Consider the following 26,911-nt stretch of genomic DNA (forward strand, 5'->3'; position numbering starts at 1 on the left):
GTGAATTAGAAATATAAAGCATAGAAAATACCTTCAACAAGTTTTTCTGTAGAGGGAAGGAAGCAATGAGATGATAGTGGGGGTGACTGTGAGAAACTGGGATCCAAAAAGTTTTTTTTAGTTGGAGAATTTATGTCATAGTATATGCTGATAAGAATGATCTGGTAGAGAGGGGGACATGATGATTTGGTAGAAACAGGGAAATTTCTGGGGCAATGTCCTTGAACAGACAAGAAAAAACTGGAATCTAGGGCACATATACATTAGGTAGACTTAGGAATTTTAGTATCTATGTGAAAAAAGTTATTATAATGAATAGAAATGGAATTTAAGCACAGAAAGACAGGAAGGTAAGAGATAATAAGGATAGGATCAGTGGCCATGTCAGACCAAACTATTCTGAGAGGAGGAGAAAATCAAAGGCAGTGGTTGCAAAATAGGCTATGTGAAGTTGAAATCATAGAGAATTTATAGTAAGGGGTGTGACAAGACTAGACAAGATTAAGAATAGGACATGGGGAGTTCCCATTGTGGCTCAGGGGTAACGAATCTTACTTGTATCCATGAAGATGTGGGTTCTATCTCTGGCCTTGTTCAGTGGGTTAGGGATCCGGCATTGCCATGAGCTGTGGTATGGGTCGAAGACATGGGTCAGATCTGGCGTTGCTGTGGCTGGGGTGTAGGCCAGCAGCTGCCTCTCTGATTTGACCCCTAGACTGGGAACTTCCATATGTTTCAGACTTGGCCCTATAAAGCAAAAAAAGAATAGGACATGGGTGGCCAACGAAGAATAAAGGAGAGAAGAGGTCAAGCAACTTATGATGCCAGAGCACAGGTACAATCATCTAAATGAATGTTGAAATTCCCAAGAATTGTGACAAAGGAGACATTGGATATGAAAAGAGTGACCCAATAGTTTAATGTTCAAGGGATGAAGGATAACAACCCAGAAAATGTCTAAATAATCACATTAGGGGAAATAATAGATGGTAAAATCAGACAACATGAGATTCAAGCTGGATGTTTTTTATGGAGAAGAGAGAAATGGCCTGAAATGTTAGGCCCTATGGTATGCTTCCAGGTAAATATATCCTCTTATTAGATGATTCTTTGTTCCCATGTGCCCCATGCACTTTTCTGCTGATATACTTACTTAACTGTTTCATAGTTAATTGTTACCCACTGGACTATAAATTCCTTAAGAGTAGAATCCATTATTTATATTTGAGGCTCAGTATCTAGCACTGTGCCTGGTCCTCTAATAAAGACTTAAATATTCAGGAGTTCCTGTCGTGGCTCACTGGTTAACGAACCCGACTAGCATCCATGAAGGTGAGGGTTCGAGCCCTGGACTCTCTCAGTGGGTTAAGGATCTGGAGTTGCCCATGAGCTGTGGTGTAGGTCACAGACACAGCTCTGATCCTGCATTGCTGTGGCTCTGGCATAGGCCAGTGGCTACAGCTCTGATTCGACCCCTAGCCTGGGAAGCTCCCTATGCCGCCAGTGCAGCCCTAAAAGACAAAAAAAAAAAAAAAATTCTTGGATGAGTGAGTAAATGAACAAATGAATAAAGACCAAACTTCTATTTTTTTTACAAAGGAAAAAAAAACTCACATAAAATTTTAAGTATAAATTTCTTGACCTTAAACATCCAGTTGGCTATTTTCAAATACCAAATGTACAAGTCATTTACAAGATTATCCACATCAGTCTCTAAACATAGACTCAGTTGCTTACCATGACAGTTACTAATAATCTATATTTTAGTATATTTTCAAGGAATCCTAGATTCCTAAGAAAGTGGTGTTAAAGCATCTAAGAAAATAAAAGGCTAGGGCTTGATGAAATCCTAAAAAGCAAAATAACTACCAATATAAAGCTAGCCTTTTCTCACTGTGGTATATCTACCAGCTTCATGGTAGAACTATTCCAGAACTGTTACAGCCAGATCTTTCATTTGAACCAAACGGCCATTGCCTAAACAGCCCTATAATCAGAGCCCAGAAAACTCTAGAGCAGGAGGTCTCCATGGGGGTGAAACAACCATAGGAGGATTTTGGAAATAAATGAGTCACACTGTGTCATCAGGAAGATGGAAAAAGGGACACACTGACAACATTTTAAGCCAATCCAGAAATGACAGTTTCTCTATAACCTAGAGGACTACTGATCAAAGAATAACTCTGTATCTTTTTAACTTAATATACCCTGCTAGACACGGAGGTGAGCGAAAAACTTGTTCATAATTATTAGAGCCTAGAACATGACTCGATTTAACATTTAAACCAGTATTTTTTATTGATTTTATTATATACAGAGATTTCCAGGAATACATGGCCATATGTAAAGAGGGAAAAGTATCCTTTACTGGTCTGATGTTTTGATTGTTGCTTATTTCATATGATTATGTTACTGATGGCAAAACGACTGGGAGTTGACAATACAACAAAGCTGTATGAGTTTATATTTTCAGGTGTTGCATTTGTGGAGATTCTGCATAAAGGTGCAATACTCAACATGTATTCTAACGGAGATGTGCCCCTATGTTTCTTACTGAAATGAATATCATTTTATCAAAATTTGTTTTTCACTTTTTCTTCTTCATACTATAGTATGATATTAATATATATCTTCAAAATTATGTATGCAATTTTGTTATATCACCTAACTATTTCATTTCAGGTTAGTAAAGGTGATGTTACAAAATCTATGTTATTAAAAAACTTTTCTAGGAGTTCCCACTGTGGCACAGCAGAAACGAATCCAACTAGTATCCATGAGGATGTAGGTTTGATCCATGGCCATGTTCACTGGATCAGGGATCTGGTATTGCCATGAGCTGTGGTATAGGTCACAGATGCAGCTCAAATCCCGCATTGCTGTGGCTATGGTATAGGCCAGCAGCTGTAGCCTGGGAACTTCCATATGCCACTAGTGCAGCATTAAAAAAAAAAAAAAAAGAACTTTTCTGTAGAAAGACTATTTGTGACTGTGAGGGTTAAGAAATTCTGCTTTAGAGTAGGAGTGTACAATAAAACTTTATGCAATGATGGAAATGTCCTGTATCTGCATTGCCCAATGCAGTATGCACTAGTTACTTGTGGCTACTGAGCACTTGAATTGTGTATTGTGACCAAGGAACCAAATTTTTCATTGACATTTTTATAAGCAAGGAAACCAGTCTCAGTATTGTTTTGAGGAAATTTGAGAAGGATTATCAGGGCTCAAGACAAAGAAAAGTAATGAATATGTTTGGACCAATTCAGAGGGCTCTGGGTAAAGATTTTTGGGTTTGATCTGCTGGAATATGGTCCATCATTACTGATTCTTCAACATATGAATGGAATTATTAGTATACCATCAGGCCAAATTCAGCCTACTCTCTTTTTCATTATGGTTGAAACTATTACCAATTGATTTTTAACAGAAAAAAAAAATCAATGAAGTTTTACAGTAGAATCTGTCCTATAGCTATAAATTATGATCAAAAATTTACATTTTCATAGAATAAAGAAAAACATTTACAAATAATCAAACAATGTGTAGTAAATAAACATTGCCTCCCTGGCAATCTAGATTTTCATCATGGATATTTTCTCAAAAAATACTGTCTTTGTGTTGAATACTATCACCTACAAAGTAGCTACAAATAGCTTTTATTGGTTATCTGAAAAAATAATACTCTGAAATATGAATGAGAGAAGTTATTAATCAGAGTGCCAGTGCACTTGAATTTGAGAGAGCTGTTTCTTCATATGTGGATGATGGTGAGAAGACTAAGGCAGACTAAGACTCTAGCAAGTGGTGAAGAGTTAGGTTTGGAGGTAGACTTGGGTTTGAATCCTCTCCCTGCCATTTCTGAGCTAGTTTTGGTGCCACGTTGGTAGAAAGGGGCCAATTAAAGTACCTCTTTCACAGGTTTGCTATGAGAATGAAAAGAGGGAAAGCATGTAAAGTGTTAAGAGCTGTATCTGTACAAGGTGTACCAAATAAGTGTTGTTTGTCATGGTGAGTTTGTAGAGGGGTAGGTAGGTTGGTGGTGATCAGGGCGTTATATTAGATTTCCTCTCAAGCATCAGAAGGGTTTTAGAGTCAAATGTACCTGGATCAGAATCCACATTCTTCCATAAATTACCTTTTGTGAACTTTGATAGTTTATTTAATACTTTCATCTATAAAATGGAAATAATAATGGTAAACACCTTGTTTCCTTCTCTAGAAAGTAGCTATCTTAAAGGGAAAGGCCACATCTTATTATTTTTCACATCATTCTTGACTTACTGCTGGACTTACCTTCTCGATAAGCAGTATTTATTCACTAATTGACAGACTGTACTCAGAGCCTCAGAGGACAGGAGCATAAGCCCTGCATTCTGAAGAACCTTGCACGGCACATTTGGGGGCACAGAGTAAATGCTTAGTAAGTAGATCTTTGAAGAGAGTATGTGGACTGCCTAAACTTTATCTGAGATCCGCCACACACTTTTTACTTCTAAAAGTGGGGGGATGACTACTGTATTTATAAAAACTTGCCAAGTTTGAAGATATAATTAGTTGTCATAGTACGCCGGTAAGGTAGCTAATGTTCCTGATTTGCTAATTTGCACTTCAGAGTCCATCCTTTCCTACCATTCTTCATTGCATCTAAATTAAACAAAGATTAAAAAAAGGCAAAAACACCACCCAGGGAGTTTTCCTTGTGCCTCAGTGGATTAAGAACCTTGCATATTGTCCGTGAGAATATGGATTGGATGCCTGGCAGTGCTCAGTGAATTAAGGATCCAGCATTGCAGCAAGCTGCAGCATAGGTCACAGATGTGGCTCAGATCTGGTGTTGCTGTGGTTGAGGCATAGGCAGCAGCTTTGATTCAACCCCTATTTGGGGAACTTCCATGTGTCGCAGGTGCAGAGGTAAAAAGAAGAAACAAAACAAAACACCACCCAGTTCAAAGGGTAATAGAGGAAACTGAAATAGGTTCATGTCAGTGTCCATATCTGCCTACCTCTCCATTGATTAATTCCCCTTCACAGTAAATTAGGCAGCAGAATGTAAAGGAGGAAGTATTAGAAGTCCTGGGTTTTAGCCCTATTTTGCTTTTCGTAAACTGTACAATCTGAAGCAAACCACTCACACAAAATGCTCTAAACTGGTTTTTCCACAAAGTTGTAAGAATTATGTCTGCCCTATCAGCCCTTCAAGATTGTTCTAAAACCAAAGTGAAACGACATAGACATCTTTGGTAAATTGAGGAGACGGATTTAAGTGTAAGGCACTGATTCAAACAATGTAACTGTTAGTTCCGAGAGTAATAAATACTTCAATTAGCAGTGAAGTTTTAAAAACTTAATAAGCAAAGTCAAATTACAAAGAATTCAAGTCAATTTTACTCCTGTTATTGAAAGCAGCTTTTTGTCATTCACTTAGGTTGCTTGGGAAACCACTGCAAGTGGATTATAAGTCCCTTGACTTCCAGCTCTGCTCACAACCACACACACACACACACACACACACACACTCCCCACATTGTTTCCCTAATACAGACTTACTATAAAAAATGTTCCTAGGAGTGATCCCGAAGGGGTTTTGAACAGAGAATCCAAAGGTTGAGAGGGAAAAAGGAAGAAAAACAAACAAGGCCATACAGTTATGTCAAGTTTACCATTTTCCTGTAATCAAAAGGGAAGTTTTGTTTAACTACAGAAACAATGACTACGAGGAAACACCATTCCTAAAATACGTAAAGTTCACTGTGTATTCATAGAACAAAAGTCTACTGAAGTGTTTGTTGTTTGGAAGCCATCATTAAAATAAGAGTTCTTCAACATGCCTAGATTACTCACCATTTGAAAAGAGCTTTTGATTCTCAAAAAAACTCTGTGAAGTAGGCAAGGTAAATTTTTTTTCCCAGCTAGGTCCTTAGCTTGCTGCATCACAAAGGAACTTCTAACATTACATGCATATTTTTTTCCATTTTTTTAAAGTTTTATTGAAGAACAGCTGATTTACAATGTTGTGATAATTGCTGCTGTACAACGAAATGATTCAGTTACACACGTACACACATCCATTTCCTTACAGATTCTTTTCCCACAGATTATCACAGAATATTGGGTAGAGTTCTCTGTATTCTTTGTTTATTCAACCTCTTCACTCAGCTAATATTTATTGAGCAACCACTAAGTTCCAAGTACTGTTTAGACCAGTGATGGCGGAAATGTATACACCGTATTGTCTGATGCTATAATCCCTGGCCACATATGGCTACTAAGCAGTTTAAATGTGGCCAAGCCCCCTGTTGTTTGAGCCAGTAGAATGAGACCAAGTTTGACACAGAAACAAAGTAAAGCTTTAGGAGTCCCCGTTTCGCGCAACAGATTAAGGATCCAATGTTGTCACTGCTGTGTCGCAGATTCAGTCCCTGGCCTGGGAACTTCCGAGTGCCAAGGGCTCGGCCAGGAATAAAGAAAAGGAAAGTTTTATTCTTTAATCAAAGAATGGAGAGGTACCACAAGCTAGCGCTCCAAGGTACAAGATCCCCCAGAAAGGCCCTCCCAGGGGTTGAATTATAAGCATCTTGTCTGCAGGGAGGGGCCCAGAGTTCACTCCTGGCGGAGCAGGTGTGGCCAGGTTGCTCCAGGTGCTCCCGCCAGATCAAAGTGCCGAGCACAGCGCCTCTGCACACGACCCGCCACCGCTGCCATCTTGAATTGCAGTGTGTTCGGAGCTTCTCACAGAGCTGAGGTGTCTGCTGGGTTGTTTCACCCTGCGTACTCTGGTCTGAAGTGCCGGTGGCGAGGCCTCTGTACCTGGCATCCTATGATCCTGCGAGCAAGTGAAACTAAAAGAAGCACAGAGGAAAAGGAGAAAAAAAAAGGTTAGACTTTATTTTATTATCCAGATTCTATTTTTAACTCCTGGGAATTGTTCATGGATTTTACTGGTGACAGCCTGACTGAGGAACTAAATTTTCTTTCTCTCTCTCTTTTTTTTTTTTTTTTACTAGAACTGAATTTTTAATTGGCTTTTTTTTTTTTTGTAAGCAAAGAAACCCAAGTCTCAACAAGCAAATTAGCTCCTTTCACTACTATCTCCTCTTTCTACCTCCATGCTAACTAAGCACAGCACTGAAGCCACTCTCTCTGCCTGTATCAAAAAAAAACAATGTTTTCTCTGTCTTATAGGATTTTTTTTTCCTTTTCTTTGAATTTTGATTTTTTTCAAAGTCACCGATAATCTTATAGTGAAAACATACGTTAAGTTTTCAAAGGAAAGACAAATTTGAAAATTTAAAGTGATCTGTAAGTAGCAGTTTTTAAAATAGAACTTAATATATTAGGTAAATAATTTATTAAATATCTATTTTTTAAAATCCTACATATTTAGAAATTGTGCAGTTACCTGTGGGATTTCCATTGGAGCAGTAATGCTCTGTTCTGTGTATCAATCTACCACCATGCTTTTCATTTGGAAAAATGTCTGCCTCAGTGAGAATCAAACAGAATATAATAAACTAACAAGTTCCACAGAAGGCTTTAATTAGTACTTTAAAAATAACTATCAGCTTCTATTAAAAAAGTTGTAAGTGGAAACAAAGTAAGTTATATATCTTTAAATTTTCTACTCAGCATTCTAAAACTATAAACTATAAAGTTTTATTCTAAATGTTAAAATATTAAGATACTTTCAAAATATTACTAGCATAGAGTTTTAAACAATGAGAACAGGAGTTCCCATTTTGGCTCTGTGGTAAGGAACCCCACTAGTAATCATGAGGATGTGGGTTCGATCCCTGGCCTCACTCAGTGTGTTAAGTATCCAGCGTTGCTGTGAGCTGTGGTGTAGGTCACAGATGCAGCTTGGATCTAGTGACGCTGTGGCTGTGGTGTAGGCCAGCAGATGCAGCTCCCATTTGACCCCTAGCCTGGGAACTTCTATATGTCATACATGCAGCCATAAAAAGAAATTAAAAACTCTTAAAAATACAAGGAAGATTGACAAGTACTTACAGTTTTTCTTTTGTCTAAAAATAATTTTTTGGGAGTTCCCACAGTGGGGCAACAGGATCAGCAATGTCTTGGGAGTGCTGGACATGGGTTTGATCCCTGGCCCAGCACAGTGGGTTAAGGATCTGGTGTTACCACAGCTTCAGCTTAGGTTGAGACTGCAGCTTGGATCTGATCCCTGGCCTGGGAAATCCATATGCCTCAGGTGCTGCCAAAAATGAAAAGGAAAGAAAAGCAAAAATAAACAAATGGGACTTAATTAAACTTAAAAGCTTTTGTACAGCAAAGGAAACCATTGACAAAATGAAAAGACAATCCATTGAATGGGAGAAAATGATTGTAAATGGTATGACAATTAAGGAATTAATATCCACAGATATGAACAGCTCATACAACACAACATAAAAAAAAAGCCCAAACAACACGTTTAAAAAACAGAGGAAATGAATAGACATTTTTCCAAAAAGGGAGGGAATGCAGATGGCCAACAGGCCCATGAAAGGAGGTTAAATCAACTAATCATCAGGGAAATGCAAATCAAAACCACAATGAAATGTCACCTCACACCTGTCAAAATGGCTGTCATCAAAAATAACACAAATAACAAATGTTGGCAAGGATGTGGAGAAAAGGGAATCCTCATACAGTGTTGGTGGCATTGTGCATTGGTGCAGCCACTGTAGGAAACAGTATGAAGGTTCTCAGCCATAAAAAGAATGAGATTTTGTGATTTGTGACAACGTGGATGGACTTGGAGGGCATTATGTTCAGTGAAATAATTTCAGACAGAGAAAGAAATATTGTATGACATCACTTAAATGTGGAATATAAGAAATACAACAGACTAGTGAATATAACAAAAAAGAAGCAGACTCACAGATACAGAGAACAAACTAGTGGTTACCAGTGGGAAGAGGGAAGGGGGAAGAGGGAGGGGCAATATAGTGGTAGAAGAATAAGAGGTATAAAGTATTAGGTATAGGAGTTCCCATCGTGGCTCAGTGGTTAACGAATCCAACTAGGAACCATGAGGTTACGGTTCGATCCCTGGCCTCGCTCATTGGGTTAAGGATCTGGCATTGCTGTGAGCCGTGATGTAGGTTGCAGACATGGCTTGGATCCCGCGTTGCTATGACTGGCTTAGGCCAGCAGCTAGCTCTAATTAGACCCCCTGGCCTGGGAACCTCCATATGCCACAAACAAACAAAAAAAAGTATTAGGTATAAAATAAGCTACAAGGATATATTATACAACACAGAGAATATAGCAATATTTATACAATAATATAAAGGAGTATAACCTTCAAAAATCGTGAATCACTATATTGTACTTTGTACACCTGTAACTTATATAATATTATACATCACTATATTTCAATCGCCAGAAGAATTTTCAGAATTAACGTGTATAGATAGACATTTTTAATCAACTGTGATGAAAACTCATAGCAGGTTAAGAATAAATGGAAGCATCATTAACTTAAAAATATCTGTTAGAAAAAAATATCATGTCATTTAACTCAAAGTACAAAAGTATTCTATTAAAACCTAAGATAGGAATATTCTTTTTTTTTTTTTTATTTTCCCACTGTATAAGATAGGAACATTCTTGGCTTTGGTAGTTAATATTGTCTGGCTGTGTTAGGAAATACAATAAAATAGGAAAAAAGTAATAAATAGGAGTTCCCATTGTGGTTCGGCGGTATCGAACCCAACTAGCATCCATGAGGTTGCAGGTTCAATCTGAATTCTGTTAGCAAAAAAGGCGGGGAGAAAACACTCTTAAGTAGGCAACTCTGTTTACTACATTATCCTTTAAGATTCCGCTCAAGAGTTCCTGTCGTGGTGCAGCTGAAATGAATCCGAGTAGGAACCATGAGGTTGCAGGTTCGATCCCTGGCCTCACTCAGTTAAGGATCGGCTTTGCTGTTAGCTTTGGTATAGGTCACAGATGTGGCTTGGATGCCACATTGCTATGGCTGTGGCTGTGGTGTAGGGCAGCAGGTGGAGCTCCAAGTTGACCCCCTAGCCTGGGAACTTCCAGGGGCCCTAAAAAGACAAGAAAGAAAGAGAGAGAGAAAGAGGGAGGAAGAAAAGAAGAAAACGCATCAAGTATTACTAAGTAAAGGAATTTTAGAGTTCCTGTTGTGGCGCAGCAACTAGGAACCATGAGGTTGTGGGTTTGATCCTTGGCCTTGCTCAGTGGGTTAAGGATCCAGCATTGCCGTGAGCTGTGGTGTAGGTCGAAGATGCGGCTTGGATCTGGTGTTGCTGTAGTTCTGGCGGTGTAGGCCAGCGGCTACAGCTCTGATTCGACCCCTTGCCTGGGAACCTCCATATGCTGTGGGAGCAGCCCTAAAAAGGACAAAAGACAAAAAAAAAAAAAAAAAAATGTAAAGGAATTTTTATCTCTATATACAGGTAACATGATGGACTACCTAGAATCTTCAAAAAATCAACTGAAAATTTTAGGGCAAATAAGAAAATTTGTGGAATAGATCAAAAAAGAGATCTTATAAACAAGCAAAGTTAACTTTTAAGTGAAATTCATTTTTAATAAAAAATGATCCCATTAAGTAGTAAAATAGCTCAGGGTAAAGTTCAAAAGAAAAAAATTCAACACCTCTCTAAAGCCAACTAGAATTTTATGAAAGACTTAAAATGAAACTGAATAACTAGGGAATATACTATATTCTGGATAGGAAGACTTAACTTGAAAAACTGATTCCAAAGTTTATCTGGGAGAAGTGTCAAAGAACAGCCTAATACTGTAGAGAAGAGTAAAAGGAAGAAGAAGGGGAAGGAGAAAGGAAAGGAATGAGGAGGGAGGGGAACAAGGGAAAGGAGAACAAGGCAGGGAGAGAAGAGGAGAGGAAAAGGAGACAGAGCAGGAAGAAGGGAAGCAGAATTCAGAGAGGAGGAGGGGCAGGAAGGCGAGAACTGATCCTATCAGATACTGAAACACAGTAAATCTATGGTAATTAAAACGGGGGAGTACTCAATTATTGATAGACAAATGAATCATGGAAGTTGAACAGACAGTCCAGAAATTGACACATGCATATAAGATAGGTTAATATTAGATAAAAGTGGTATTTAAAATCAAAGGGAAATTTTCTGATCTTTGAGAAAAAATAGATGTTAGATTTCTACTACCCATAATACACAAAAATAAATTCCAAATGGATGAAAGATCACAGAGAAAAGGGAAGCTTATTTGTATAATATTGGAATGGGAGCTTTCCTACATTTAACAAACTCCAGAAATCAAACAACAATCCTGAAAAAGACATTTGAGTACATTAAAAAAAAAAAAAAATTCCATAGGGGAAAAACACTACCAGTTTTTCTAAAATACAAATACTATATACTAAAATACAAATGACAATATGGTAAAAAATATTTGTAGACTATAACAAACCAGCAGTTAATGTCCCAAATACATACATTAAAAAAACCTCTGAATCAACGAATAGCAAAAAAATGAGCTAATAGATAAATGGACAAAAACATACATTTATTTTGCATACTAAAAAATGGAGGTGCCTAATAAATGGAGAAAATGTTCAATATCAGTAATAATTTTAATATTATAATTAATGTACTTATTTGCTTAAAAGTTTAGAAAATAAAACTAATAATGTCCAGTGTTGGCAAAGATAGGAAGAAGCTGGTGCTCTTTTTTTAGATAGGAGTGTATATTTGTACCATGTTTTGAAGGACAATTTTATACTATGTAGTAAAATTTATTATCTTTTTAATTAACTTTATTTTTCATGGAGATATGACATATATGTTAAAGTATGTAAAGTGCACTAATGTTAATTATACAATTTGAAAATGTCATGTAACCTCCACCAATATTAAGGCATGATAACACCTATCTGTAGAGGTTAGTTTTGCCTACTCTTGAAATTCATGTAAAGGAACTCACACATTTAGTATTCTTTTGTGTCTGTGAGATTCGTTGACATAGGCCAGCATATCAGTAGTTCAAATTCTTTGTCAATTTCCTACTGATAAACATTTAGATTATTTCCTGTCTGGGCCTGTTAGGAATAAAGCTATTGTGACCATTCTTGCACATATATTTGGTAGGTATATATACTCATCTGTCTTGGAATTACTGAGTCATAGAATGTCTTTAACAGATATCTCCCAACAATTTTCCAAAGCAATATATTAATTTACACTCCCACAAGTAATGTATAAGTTCCAATTTCACCCTATCCTTTCTAAAACTGGTTATTGTCTTTTTCATTTTAGGCATTCTCATGGAGGTGTGATGATATCTCCTTAAGGCTTTAATTTGCATTTCCCAGGAGAATAATAATATTAACCACTTTTCATATGTATATTGATCATTTGAGTATCCCCTTCTATGGAGAACCTATTTCTTTTTTTTTGTTTGTTTGTTTTGTTTTGTTTTGTTTTGTTTTGTCTTTTTGCTATTTCTTGGGCCGTTCCCGAGGCATATGGAGGTTCCCAGGCTAGGGGTCTAATCGGAGCTGTAGCTGCCAGCCTATGCCAGAGCCACAGCAACTCGGGATCCGAGCCGCGTCTGCAACCTACACCACAGCTCATGGCAACACCGGATCCTTAACCCACTGAGCAAGGCCAGGGATCGAACCCGCAACCTCATGGTTCCTAGTCGGATTTGTTAACCACTGCGCCACAACGGGAACTCCGGAGAACCTATTTCTAATAAAATGTGAAATGTACATACACCTTAACCTAGCACTTCGACTTCTAGGAATTATTCTACAAAAATATTCAACCTATTTCTGCAAGAAATATGTATATTGGAGCATTGCTTACAATATCAAAATTCTGAAAACAGTCTACATGCTTTGTTTAGGGAAATATGAGAAACTAAGCAACTATCTGTATAATGAAGCAAGTCCATAAAAAAATAGATTTTGAACACTTTTCTTGCCCTAGGGGATATACAGAGCACAGCTAGTCTTTTTAAGGTCTACACTTTCTATATATGTGACAATCTCAAAAAAAATAGTGTCTTTCCCATCAATCTCACTGATTTTTTAACAATCTGGCCGCTGCCAGACCCTCTAACTTCATCATCCATCATTTTCCCTTGCTCTCTCTAATCCAGATACAGTGGACTACTCTCAGTTTGTCAAATATATATGCTCTTTTGTACTATGGGTCTGTCTGTATACATTTTTCTCTACTTAATAACGCTCGTCTCCATCCCCTGCACCTTGTCCTCATCTCCACGCAGCTAACTCCTATCCATCCTTCAATTTTAGCTAAGGTATCACTTCTTTAGGAAGGATATCTCTAATTCTAAGTTAGATATCCTAGTACATGATCCCATAGCTGATTTAACCTAAAAAGTTACATACTTATAATTAGTTAATTAACCTATGCCTTTCCTAGTAAAATATAGGCTCCAAACATGCCTACATTATTCATCATTATATCCCCCCCAGCCCCCAGCACAATGCCTATCCCAAATCAAGTACTCAGAAAATATTTGTTGAACTGAATTAAACTGATTGCAGCTTTCCAAATGGGTGAAATGTTACATTATCTTAGCTCAATGATGTTGAAGAAAAAAGATCCCAGAGTTAGAGAAATTAATCCCCTTAATTTCATAGCTAGGAATTAGCATAGTTGAGAATATCATCAGTGTTCCAGAAATCAAAAGTTAGAAACCTCCTGCCATGAGTGAAGATCATCAACATTGTCCAATGATAATAATCAATATGAATCTATAAAGAAATCAAATGACTAATAATTCATCATTTTGAGTATCAACTATAGTGGCAAGAATGCTTCTCCACTATCAGTGAGGTATACAATTGCAAGGTGGGTCTTGATTGCAAATCTTGTGCTCAGAGTTGTTTCTTTGCCATAATTGGGTATAGTGACACACCTTTCACTGTTGCATCATTTGCTATTAACATACACCAGACTCCATGTATCTCCCCAGTTCCTGTAGGATAATTAATTGGATCTTAAAACAAGAAAAAATGTTGGTGTTCATCCACAAATGCTGTCATCTATTCTCTCTCTCTACATTCACCTTTTCTCCCTCAAAATAATGTAAGATTGGCTCAGGCATTAACACCTGTTGCAGAAAAGTTTCTGGGCTAACCACTTTTTCAGACAGCCTGAATCAGTACATTCTAGTCTATTCTCAGGCTGTATGTTAAGTGTACTTTTGCAATATACTCTTAAAAATAGAGACTATTTGTTGACTGTGTGGTAGATGTGTGGTAAAAACTAGCAGGAAATTCTGCCTATCCCATTATCCACACCCTTTTGCAAAGCAGCTATGCAGTCCCTCCCATTAGGTGGACTGTTTCTTCACCCTCTAAAGCTGGACTTGGTCATGTGACTGCCGATGACCAATGAGATTTTGGTAAATGCAGTGCAACTAGAGGCCTGAAAAGTGTCTATGTTCTGGGGCTTGCTCTATGTTGCTGCTTTTAGGGATACCATCACCACAACCCTGTGAGCAAGCCTTGTGACATTCATTGCCCCTGATAATAGCCAACTGCCAAACAAGCAAGTCAGGCTATATATGAGCTGACTGTAAATGTGTAAGTGAAACCACTCACACCCAAGTTGCCAACATACAGAAGAGTAAGCAAATAGTTATGGTTTTAAGTCACCAAGTTTGGGATGGTTTGCTACACAACAAAAGCTAACTGCTATGGGATTATGAAATAAAAAGAAAAACAGACTCAGCTACATGTAACTATTTTTCCAGTCCTGGCCCTGGGGTGGGATGCTCTATGGGTCTGAGGCCATTATTCCCTAGAGGGAGGTGATGTTCACAGATCCTGAAAGCACAATGACTTAGTTGTTTGTGGGCATCGTTCCAAGTCCAGCTGGGACAAGAGAAGTGGGATTGGTTCATAAACATAACACCAAAGGCAAAGATGTTTCTTTGGTAATACCAATCTCTCTGTTGATATTATATTAAAAAGTGAGGAGAAGGATTATTTTTCATTAATGAAGGGTAGCAGACTATGTCACCTCCAAATATGCCTTGTTGGCTTATTGATTATTTTGAGCTGTAGGTACTTAAAAAACAGCAAATGCAGGGAGAGTCTTTCTTTGAACTCCTCTTGTCTGCCTAAAGACAGATCTTCCTAAAGGAACTTCTTTGTTCTAACACCCCTCTCAAGGAGTTTCATCAACCAGGGAAGATTGACTCTAAGCACAGCAGAGGAGACCAGAAATGGCTACCACACCCAGACAAACTTTGTCAGAAATTATCATACCTCTAAGGTAGTCTTCTGAAGGTCTATTCACCTTTCCTCAAAATCATTCACTCTCTCCTAAAGAGAGGCCTGTATCTCCCTGACCCTTCCCTATTAAGATGGTATTTAAATCTGAATTCTAAACCTCTTTAGGGAGCTACTCATTTTTTCTGGGTGTCTCCCATGTATACATGAAGTAAACATGCTAATAAACATCTGTTTGTTTTTCTCTTGTTAATATGCCAATTAGTATAGGAGTCTCAGCCAAGAACTCAGAAAGGTAAAGGACTCCCCTACTCTCTACTTCCTTACTCTCACTAAAGGAATAGAGTGTAGCAACACTCAATTAAAATATACTTCTGGAGTTCTCTGGTGGCTTAGCAGGTTAAGGATCTGGCATTGTCACTGCAGTGGCTTGAGTCACTGCTGTGGCCAGGTTCAATCCCTGGCCCAGGGACTTCCACATGCTGTGAGCACAGCCTAAAGAAATAAAAATAAATAAAATAAAATATATACTTCTGATTGGCCTGTATCAACTTAAGGAATAAAACTATCTCTATATTAGAAATTATTTCAAGGCAAAATATATTTTATAAGGTGAATCCTTAATATGTCCGTATACTTTTTGCTTCTGTTTTAAGGAGGGAAAATCCACACTAACACTGAGAAGGAAAATCTATAATATGCATTTAAATTTTTCTCCCTTATCTCCAGTACTCTTTCTGAGGATGGTTCCCTCCAGCATCTGACCTAGGAGACTCCTCTCTCCATCCTCATAGCACTCTGCCTCCCATGGTCTTTACTCATCACAACACTTCATTGCCCACCCCCACCCATACAATATACTTTGGTCAATAGGGATAAGAACTGATTTATTCTTGGTATCATATCCCTCAAAACTTAGCACAGTGCCCTGACAGGCACGCACTACATATCTATTGAATAGAAATGAATCTGAGAATAACAAAACTGCAAAGGCATAGACAAGCAGCCAATGACCAATGTTACTGGTTTGTTGATGGTTACTGCTTGGAATTATATGTCATTTTGCAATGTACTCAACTGTCACATGATCAACTAGTCTCAGTTATTTATTTATTTTTTTGTCTTTTTGCCATTTCTTGGGCCACTCCTGCGGCATATGGAGGTTCCTGGGCTAGAGGTCGAATCAGAGCTGTAGCTGCCAGCCTACGCCAGAGCCACAGCAACGCAGGATCCGAGCCGTGCCTGTGACCTACACCACAGCTCACAGCAACGCCGGAACCTTGACCCACTGAGCAAGGGCAGGGATCGAACCCGCAACCTCATGGTTCCTAGTCGGATTCGTTAACCACTGCGCCACGACAGGAACTCCAGTTATTTTTAAGACATAAGTTTAATTCCTCCTTTCCTTGCCACTTGGTTTGATATTGAGTATGTGACCCAAACCAGAGGCAACCACTACAGAGTATCCCCACAGCCATTGTTAGCTAATGTCTTTCCTTTATCATTAAAGCCACTTTGTTTTATATTTTCTGTTAGTTGCAACCAAAATGATCCTAATACAAATTTAAGAGGATTAATTCAACACCAAAATACCTGGTTATGGCCTCTCTTCTGAGATATTTCAAAGACTATCTCCAGCTTCCCCTCCATCAGACAACTCCAAGAGAGAGTATTTTCTCCATCCAGTGACTTTAGAGTACCTCTTTTTTATGCTCTTTGTTTGCTGTACACTGTTTTGTAATCTCTACTATATTGTTGTATTATATGATCATTCTTCTCTAGTTATTTTTATGTACTGCATTCTCAATAACATTGCAATTTCATTCAACTCATTGACCATCTTTGTACATTTTGCAGTCAGTAGACTGCTGATTAAGTTCAATTAAAGATTAAACATTTCTTTCAACTTTCTTCATCAGTAGGAAAGACGTATCTATAATGTTGAAAAAAAAAATGTCAAAGCTAACCTATTGAGAATGGGATATGACAATAGTACCTGCAAGCACATTAAATGCTTGCACTAAGGACTTCACCTAATGTCACATTTGATATGAAATACTTTTCCATGTTATCAAAACATAACAGTTAGACCAAAAGGTTTATGGAGTACTAAATTTTACAGAACACTATTTATATATTACTGTACCAGGCAGCTCCTCCTGGCCTCAGAGACTTTGCCTTTGTCTACTCTTACAATCCAGTGTATCACTACTCATATTTTAGGATTAAGTGTCCCAGAATCTCTAGATTAAAGTAGATTGCCTTATTCTAAATTCTCATTGCATTTTACATGTTCCCTTCATTGGATCTATTACATTTGTCATTACATAAATATCTATGCTTAAATTCTCTCTTCTGCTGCACAATAGCATCTACTAAAAAAAGGGCCAGAGCCATTTTACTCTCCTATATATTAACATTGACTAGAACACTGCTGTCAAATCCTCAGTAAATGCTTGTGGAATAAATTAACACTTTGGGAGATAGTTGCAGATTAAGTATGGTCCCTCATTCAAGAGAAATGCCAGTGGAGTTCCTGTTGTGGTTCAGTGGTAATGAACCCAGCTGGTACCCATGAAGACTTGGGTTTGATCCCTGGCCTAGCTCAGTGGGTTAAGATCTGGCATTGCCCTGAGCTGTGGTATAGGTGGCAGACATGGCTCAGATCCCACGCTGCTGTGGCTGTAGGATAGGCCAGTAGCTGCAGCTCTGATTCGATCCATAGGGGAACTTCCATATGCTGTGGGTGAGGCCCTAAAAAAAGAGAGAGAGAGAGACCAATGCCAGTACATCCCTCATATCTGCCATCTTTGGTAATTGGCCAAAATGCATGGTTCTGTGAGCCATCATTTTATTATATCCTTTCTATACTATCCTATGTTTCTTCCTCACCTCTAATTCTTCTTTCCATAGCTATTCTACTTCTCAGTGATCTACAAAACTCTTAATTTCATTGCAACAATCCTTTTATATCCACAACTTATTATAGAATATTCCTTTACCTTCCCAGTCTTATCAGAAACCTGAATCCCCTATGGGAACTTGTCCTCTACAGGCTTCCTGTTCCCTCAGACTCTAAGTACAGAGTCCACATTCCTCCTGGACATTGTTACTTTTCCACATTGAGACTAAATCACTTACCACTTTGATATCTGTCTATACCACTCTCTATCCCAAATTACCACTCTCTATCTCATCTACAGACATCCTACTCTCCCTCCCCTATTCACCAGGCTCTTTGACTTTTAGTCCAAGTCTTCCTTTTATTTAACTTCTGCCTCCTTTTTTGTTAATTTTAAGGTTCATATGTAAAATTAATTTGCAAAGCACTAGCAATGTTGAGGACCATCTCAACACAATCTTTATTTACCCTTCATTCCAGTGAACCATCTCCATACCTGTGCATGCATATACCTCCTAGACACCTCCACTTAGACATCCATGTGTTCCTTCAGCAAATGTGCGTTTAGTTTTAGGTGCTGGAGATGACCAGTAAGCCTTGTTTGGAACATGGAGAAGTGTTTCATGTCAAAAGTGGCATTAGGTGAAGTCCTTGGCACCTAAAACTAAATGATAGTTTCAATAGTGATAAATAAGATATGTGAAGTCCCTGCCTTCAAGAAGCTTATATTTGTAAATGAGAAATCAGCAACCAACAAGAAAGTGAAATAAGAATTGGACTAGGAACAGTGAAGAGGCCTGCAGTCTAGGCAGTGTCATACGTAAGTCATAGTTTGCTAAGCATGACAACTCCATAAAGTGTTGCCCATCCAGGAGTTCCCGTAGTGGCTCAGTGGTTAATGAATCCGACTAGGAACCATGAGGTTGCGGGTTCGATCCCTGGCCTTGCTCAGTGGGTTAAGGACCTGGCGTGGCTGTGAGCTGTGGTGTAGGTCGCAGATGCGGCTCGGATCTGGCGTTGCTATGGCTCTGGCATAGGCTGGCAGCTGCAGCTCCGATTAGACCCCTAGCCTCGGAACCTCCATATGCCCCAGGTGTGGGCCTAAAAAGACAAAAGACCAAAATAAATAAATAAATAAGTATTGCCCATCCAGGAGCAACCTGAGTTACTCATGCACTAACCGCTTACAACCAGTCCCCTTGCGTCTCAGACGTCCTTTTTCTTTCTTTGTCTATCTGCTGAGTATTGAGCTTCCAAGAAAAAAAAAAAGATTCATGAAAATTGTAATAGCTTTTTAAATTACATTAATACATTATACATTAATACATTATAGATAATACATTAATACATTCCATTAATTATATGTACAAGATGATTTTGTTTGGCTGATTGTGGTTTTTTACATTTTTATTCAATGTTGAAGAGAGATGAAGAAGCCTCTGCTTATATTTCCAGGATTATTTTGTTTCTTTACACCTTATACCTTATGGCTCTAGAATACCTCAACAACTTATAATTCCCTGTACGGTGCATCATATTTGTTTCACACTTCCAAATCTTTGTGCATCTTGTTTCCTTTGATTGGAAAGCCCTTTCTACCCATTCTAAGCCTAAGTAATTCCTCCTGTTTGGTCAAGACTCAGCATTGCTGTGTAACATTTCAAATAACAAGAGCTATGAAGTGGGGTAAGGGCAAGTCATTGTCTGGGAGTCGGTGGGCTGTAATACGTAAGGTGATCAGAAAAGTCCCCCTCAAGAAGATGGTATTTGAAAAGAGATATCAATGAAGCAAAAGAAATGCCAAGAAAAGAATCTCACTGGCAGAGAAAAGAGCAAATTTCCAGTCCCTGAGGCAGGAAGGAATTGCTGTATTATATGGGGCAAGAAAAAGAACGTTGTAGGTGGATGGATGTAAGCAAGATAAGAAAGGTAAAGATGAGGCTGTGTAGGCAGTAGCCAGATTTTGTCAGACCTCATAGGAGTTTAGATGTTATTCTCAGTGAGATGGAGAGTCGGTTTTGACAAGGATAGTACTTTGATCTAATAGTTTTTAAATATTGCTCTGGTAGCTATGTAGAGAATAGATCAAAGAGGAGCAAACAAGGAAACTGAGTGGCCAGACATGACACCCAGTACTAGGGATGCAATGATAGGCAAGAAAGAGTCTTACAAAGAGGCACACAGGAGAGTGATAAAGAACATAGATCCAGCAATTCTATTTGTGTTTGAACCCTGGCTCTTCCATCTTATTCTGTGTGACCTTGGGCTATTTAAATAATGTCTTTGTGCTTCACTTTCTTTGTACATAAAAATAAGGATAATGATAATAATAAGTACTTATCTCCTACAGTTGCTATAAAGATTAAGTTAATATATATTTAGTGCTTAGTCCCAGAAGCTGGCACAAAATAAATTCAGTATAAATATTAGCTATAAGCATTTCAGACTGGTGAGGAGGTCAGATGTCCCAGATGGCTCTGGAGTTGATCATTTATAAAGGCTACAGTGAATGTTAGCACAAAGTGCTAGGGAAGCTCATTCAAAGAGTTCCTACCAAGTCTGGGGTAGTCAGCACAGTGGTTGGGCACATAGTAGGTGCACAGATAAATACTTCTTGTGGTCAAATTATGTGGTCTTTCATTTGCAAAGTAATCTTGGGTATCAATTTCAATTCCATATGTCAATGAAAAGTTAATCAGTCAGTCTAAGAAAGAATTGAAAAATTTTATTCAAGCCAATTTTGAGGATTATAATCCAGGAAAAGCATCTCAGAAAGTTCTGAAAACTATTGCACCAGTTAGAAATCAAGGCACAGTTATATAAGTTTTTTGAGATGGGGCTGTACATCAAATGATGTATTATTGATAGTTTGCATAATCCAGATCTAAGTCATCCTGGTGGGTCATGTAACCCCTTTAGGGATCTAGAAGGAATGTTATCTTTTAAGAAGTTATCTTGTTGATGCTTGGAGAATGTTGCTCTGTATGGCTGAGCAGGTATTTCTGCCGATGGGAGAGTTCTGGTCAATGCATAATGCAGATACACAGTGCACAGTGAGGGGAGAGGGGTGGCCAAAGAGCAGAGAAGAATGTTTATATTTTTCTTGTCTTGCCATAAAATATGAATTTTATTTCACACGTGCAATGCTGTTGCTGGTATACAAGAGTCATCAGTCTCTGGTTTATTTGTTACAGTAGAAGTCATCTTCGCTTTTAAGTATTTTTAATTAGTATTTCCTCTTGGGATCTTATTAATTCATGTAAGCCTAGTTATTCTTCTAAAAATATAGTTACCCTTTGATAACAAACAGGTATTGAGAAAGATACAATAGCCTTAAGATTAACAGAGTTAGCATCTGCACCAGTGCCTTTCTAAATGTACCCCCACCTTTGACCTGAAAGCACCATTGCCTTCCCTAATTTATTAGCAATGAGTCATTACAGCACAAGAGGAGCTTACAGATTATAGACGGGAATAAAATGAACTAAAGAAAGTGGCCTTGCAAGAAAATTTAGTGAATGACACCGTGTAATTACTAAAATACCACCACAGGAGGGCCCAGTGTCTTTCCTTGAGTGCGGTGTGTTCTTCGGAAGAAAGACCTCAAGTGACTCCCAAGGACAAGTACATAAAGAGATGAATCACTTTCCAGTTTTCAGAAGTGAATCATGGTTGAGATCACCACTACTTAATTTGAGCTTTTCAAATGTATGAGTCACCACATAAGTCTCTGCATTCTAAATTAGAATGAGAACAGATTTTGTGATGTTCGGTCAAGTAGCTCTTAAGGGGTCTTTATTCCTGGAACCAGGACAGTTTGCCTGGACAGGACAAATGTGTAGAGTACATTAGATGTATTCCAAACATCCACTTCAGGCCTAAATATATAAACCCAGCAGCTCTATGGTAACTAGATCAATGCAGTCACGTCCTGAAGTTAGGGAATAGAGAAAACTCTGCCAAGGGTATAAGTAGTACCTGTAATAGCTCTGCTAAAGCCAGATGATCCAAAGGCATGGAAATCTTACCAACAAAGTTCAATTATTTCCTTCTTTTATTAAAGATTTTAGCACTAACACTTGTCTTCTCTAATCCAAGTCCGGCTGTCATCATAGGAGTCCCATAATCATGTGGATGACCCATGGGATTCCTCAGTCAGACTTCATTGACCTCCTTAGTGCTAATGACCTTCACCTCGCATCTCCCTCTCCCATTTCTCGTCTCACATCGCTCACTCCCACACCCATCCTGGATTGATATACATGTTCCTATTCCATCCTTAAGACTTAAATTCAAACATGCCATTCACTGCAGCCCTCCTTCCATCTCTCTCTTATTGAATTACTGCCACACTATTATTTCTTCAACCTCATCATGACTTCCAGATACCCCTTTACTCCTCTGAAGATCAGCCCCTCTTGTCTTCACTTCTTCATCATTAATAGGTGCTATGGCAGTAGTAATAGCAATAACAAGTAATAGCAATTAACAACAATTTGAGTTTTTTGTTTATTCCAGGGACCATATTAAGCATTTTAAGGTATTAAGCATTACCTTATTTAATTCTCAGGACTACTTTGTGAATTAGGGATGAAGGTTCTTTTTTTTTTTTTTGTCTTTTTTTGTCTTTTGTTGTTGTTGTTGCTATTTCTTGGGCCGCTCCCGCGGCATATGGAGGTTCCCAGGCTAGGAGTCGAATCGGAGCTGTACCACAGCTCACGGCAACGCCGGATTGTTAACCCACTGAGCAAGGGCAGGGACCGAACCCGCAACCTCATGGTTCCTAGTCGGATTCGTTAACCACTGTGCCACGACGGGAACTCCCGGGATGAAGGTTCTTAGTCAAGCTTTCCATTCTGAGCCCTTTCTAGGCCTGGAACTGAATACATATACGCTGCTCATCATTACAATGTAACTGCACGCAAGAGATGCATAGCCATCACTCTAAAACCTAGGACATGTAGCAGGGTGGCATTGTGGCTTAGTAAGGAATTACACCTGGAACCTATGCTATTTAGCTTCAGGTAATGGGACTTGCCAAAGTAAGTTTTTTTAGCCTTATAAAGGAATTATACTGGAGAGGGGGTGTGACATATTATGGAGTATAAGAGACTTGGTCAGCTCCCCCTCATGGCTTCCTGCAGTCTGACAGGGACTCATCCTAGGCAGGTGAAGCACCATCACCACCAATGTAGGCAGTTGCTCTGTGAAAAAATAGGGAAACTTGAGATGTTACACTTACATCACATGTGTTAGGAGAGAGATCTGGGTACCTTTTGCTTAGAATGTATCCTTTGCTCTTGTAACATCTATATATTTATGTGTTATAGTTTGCCAAACCTTTAGCCTAAATTTGTTCAGTATTACTAGTTGTTATCCCCCTTCTACAGATAAACAGCCTAGATTTTATCACTTCACTTCTGATGGTTTCAACTCCTTTTCACCTACCTGTCCAGATTTTTCTCCTGACTCTGTCTAGCTTAGATTTTTCTCCTGACTTGTAGAATAGTATTAGCAACTACTTGACGTTTCCTCTTGGTATCCCACATACATCTCAACTCAACATGTCCAAAACTGAGCTCAGCTCCTCCTCTAAATTGCTCTTCTTCTGGGTTCCCAACTTTTGCACTAATGCAGCTTGTTACCCAGCCTCACAAGCTTGAAACCTGGGCATTGACATTTGTTCTCTTTTCTCATAGTTCAGGTCCAAACACATAATGGTCCTATCCCTATTATCTCTCCAAGTCTATACAGATCTCTTCATTCTCACCTTCACTCTGGTGAGCTATCTCAAACCTAGAAGAATTTGGTCTGATGTCCCTACAATTTGTCTCTTTCTGAAGGGAAAGTTTTATAACATCCTAGCTATACATAATACTTTTTTTTTTTTTTTATTTTCCCACTGTACAGCAAGGGGGTCAGGTCATCCTTAGATGTATACATTGCAGTTACAGTTTTTTCCCCCACCCTTTCTTCTGTTGCGACATGAGTATCTAGACATAGTTCTCAATGCTATTCAGCAGGATCTCCTTATAAATCTATTCTAGGTTGTGTCTGATAAGCCCAAGCTCCCGATCCCTCCCACTCCCTCCCCCTCCCATCAGGCAACCACAAGTCTCATCTCCAAGTCCATGATTTTCTTTTCTGAGGAGATGTTCATTTGTGCTGGATATTAGATTCCAGTTATAAGTGATATCATATGGTATTTGTCTTTGTCTTTCTGGCTCATTTCACTCAGGATGAGATTCTCTAGTTCCATCCATGTTGCTGCAAATGGCATTATGTCATCCTTTTTTATGGCTGAGTGGTATTCCATTGTGTATATATACCACCTCTTCCAAATCCAATCATCTGTCGATGGACATTTGGATTGTTTCCATGCCCTGGCTATTGTGAATAGGGCTGCAATGAACATGCGGGTGCATGTGTCTCTTTTAAGTAGAGCTTTGTCCGGATAGATGCCCAAGAGTGGGATTGCAGGGTCATATGGAAGTTCTATGTATAGATTTCTAAGGTATCTCCAAACTGTTCTCCATAGTGGCTGTACCAGTTTACATTCCCACCAGCAGTGCAGGAGGGTTCCCTTTTCTCCACAGCCCCTCCAGCACTTGTTATTTGTGGATTTATTAATGATGGCCATTCTGACTGGTGTGAGGTGGTATCTCATGGTAGTTTTGATTTGCATTTCTCTTATAATCAGCGATGTTGAGCATTTTTTCATGTGTTTGTTGGCCATCTGTATATCTTCCTTGGAGAAATGTCTATTCAGGTCTTTTGCCCATTTTTCCATTGATTGATTGGCTTTTTTGCTGTTGGGTTGTATAAGTTGCTTGTATATTCTAGAGATTAAGCCCTTGTCTGTTGCATCATTTGAAACTATTTTCTCCCATTCTGTAAGTTGTCTTTTTGTTTTCTTTTGGGTTTCCTTTGCTGTGCAAAAGCTTTTCAGTTTGATGAGGTCCCATGGGTTTATTTTTGCTCTAATTTCTATTGCTTTGGGAGACTGACCTGAGAAAATATTCATGATGTTGATGTCAGAGAGTGTTTTGCCTATGTTTTCTTCTAGGAGTTTGATGGTGTCCTGTCGTATATTTAAGTCTTTCAGCCATTTGGAGTTTATTTTTGTGCATGGTGTGAGGGTGTGTTCTAGTTTCATTGCTTTGCATACAGCTGTCCAGGTTTCCCAGCAATGCTTGCTGAATAGACTTTCCTTTTCCCATTTGATGTTCCTGCCTCCCTTGTCAAAGATTAATTGACCATAGGTGTCAGGGTTTATTTCCGGGTTCTCTATTCTGTTCCATTGGTCTGTCTGTCTGTTTTGGTACCAGTACCACACTGTTTTGATGACTGTGGCTTTGTAGTATTTCTTGAAGTCTGGGAGAGTTATGCCTCCTGCTTGGTTTTTGTTTCTCAGGATTGCTTTGGCGATTCTGGGTCTTTTGTGGTTCCATATAAATGTTTGGATTGTTTGTTCTAGTTCTGTGAACAATGTCATGGGTAATTTGATAGGGATTGCATTGAATCTGTAGATTGCTTTGGGTAGGATGGCCATTTTCGCAATATTGATTTTTCCAATCCAGGAACATGGAATATCTTTCCATTTCTTTACATCTTCTTTGATTTCTTTGATGAAAGTTTTATAGTTCTTGGCATATAGGTCCTTTACCTCCTTGGTCAGGTGTATTCCGAGGTATTTGATTTTGTGAGGTGCAATTTTAAAAGGTATCATTTTTTTGTATTCCTTTTCTAATGTTTCATTGCTGGTATACAGAAATGCAACTGACTTCTGAATGTTAATCTTATATCCTGCCACTTTGCTGAATTTATTAATCAGTTCAAGGAGTTTTGGGGTTGAGTCCTTAGGGTTTTCTAGGTATAGTATCATATCATCTGCATACAGTGACAGTTTGATCTCTTCTCTTCCTATATGGATGCCTTTTATTTCTTTTGTTTGTCTAATTGCTGTGGCTAGGACTTCCAAAACTATGTTGAAGAGCAGTGGTGAGAGTGGGCATCCCTGTCTTGTTCCAGATTTGAGTGAGAAGGCTTTCAGTTTTTCCCCATTGAGGATTATATTTGCTGTGGGTTTATCATAAATGGCTTTGATTATATTCAGGAATGTTCCCTCTATACCCACTTTGGCGAGGGTCTTGATCATGAATGGATGTTGAACTTTGTCAAATGCTTTTTCTGCATCTATTGAGATGATCATATGATTTTTGACCTTTTATTTGTTAATGTGGTGTATGATGCTAATTGATTTGCGTATGTTGAACCATCCTTGTGAACCTGGGATGAACCCAACCTGGTCATGGTGTATAATTTTTTTGATATGTTGTTGGATTCGGTTGGCTAAGATTTTGTTGAGAATTTTTGCATCTATATTCATCAATGATATTGGCCGATAGTTTTCTTTTTTGGTGGTATCTCTGCCTGGTTTTGGAATGAGGGTGATAGTGGCCTCATAGAATGTCTTTGGGAGTATTCCTTCTTCTTCAACCTTTTGAAAGAGTTTAAGGAGGATGGGCACCAATTCCTCTTTATATGTTTGAAAAATTCACCTGTGAAGCCATCTGGTCCTGGACTTTTATTTGTAGGGAGTGATTTTATGACCTCTTCAATTTCATTTCTAGTGATCGGTCTGTTCAGTTGGTCTGTTTCTGCTTGATTCAGTTTTGGCAAGCTGTAAGATTCTAGAAAATTGTCCATTTCTTTCAGATTGTCAAACTTGTTGCCATACAGTTGTTCATAGTATTCTCTTATGGTTTTTTGTATTTCTGCTGTAT

At 38.5% G+C, this 26,911-nt stretch overlaps 1 protein-coding gene and 1 long non-coding RNA gene across 2 annotated transcripts in view; one reads left to right on the forward strand and one right to left on the reverse strand.

Annotated features, from left to right (window-relative positions):
- LOC106509878 overlaps positions 4,983 to 26,911 on the reverse strand; it is a 135,296-nt gene continuing 113,367 nt past the window's right edge. The window contains exon 3 of the long non-coding RNA XR_001307839.2: positions 4,983 to 6,839. This is a non-coding gene — a long non-coding RNA (uncharacterized LOC106509878). The remainder of the gene's footprint in view (positions 6,840 to 26,911) is intronic.
- The window catches only part of WLS (wntless Wnt ligand secretion mediator), a 287,021-nt gene continuing 266,826 nt past the window's right edge, over positions 6,717 to 26,911 (forward strand). The window contains exon 1 of the mRNA XM_021096488.1: positions 6,717 to 6,875. The gene's annotated coding sequence lies outside the window, so the exon portion shown is untranslated. The remainder of the gene's footprint in view (positions 6,876 to 26,911) is intronic.

Source organism: Sus scrofa, chromosome 6 (assembly GCF_000003025.6).
Source record: "Sus scrofa isolate TJ Tabasco breed Duroc chromosome 6, Sscrofa11.1, whole genome shotgun sequence".
NCBI lineage: Eukaryota > Metazoa > Chordata > Mammalia > Artiodactyla > Suidae > Sus > Sus scrofa.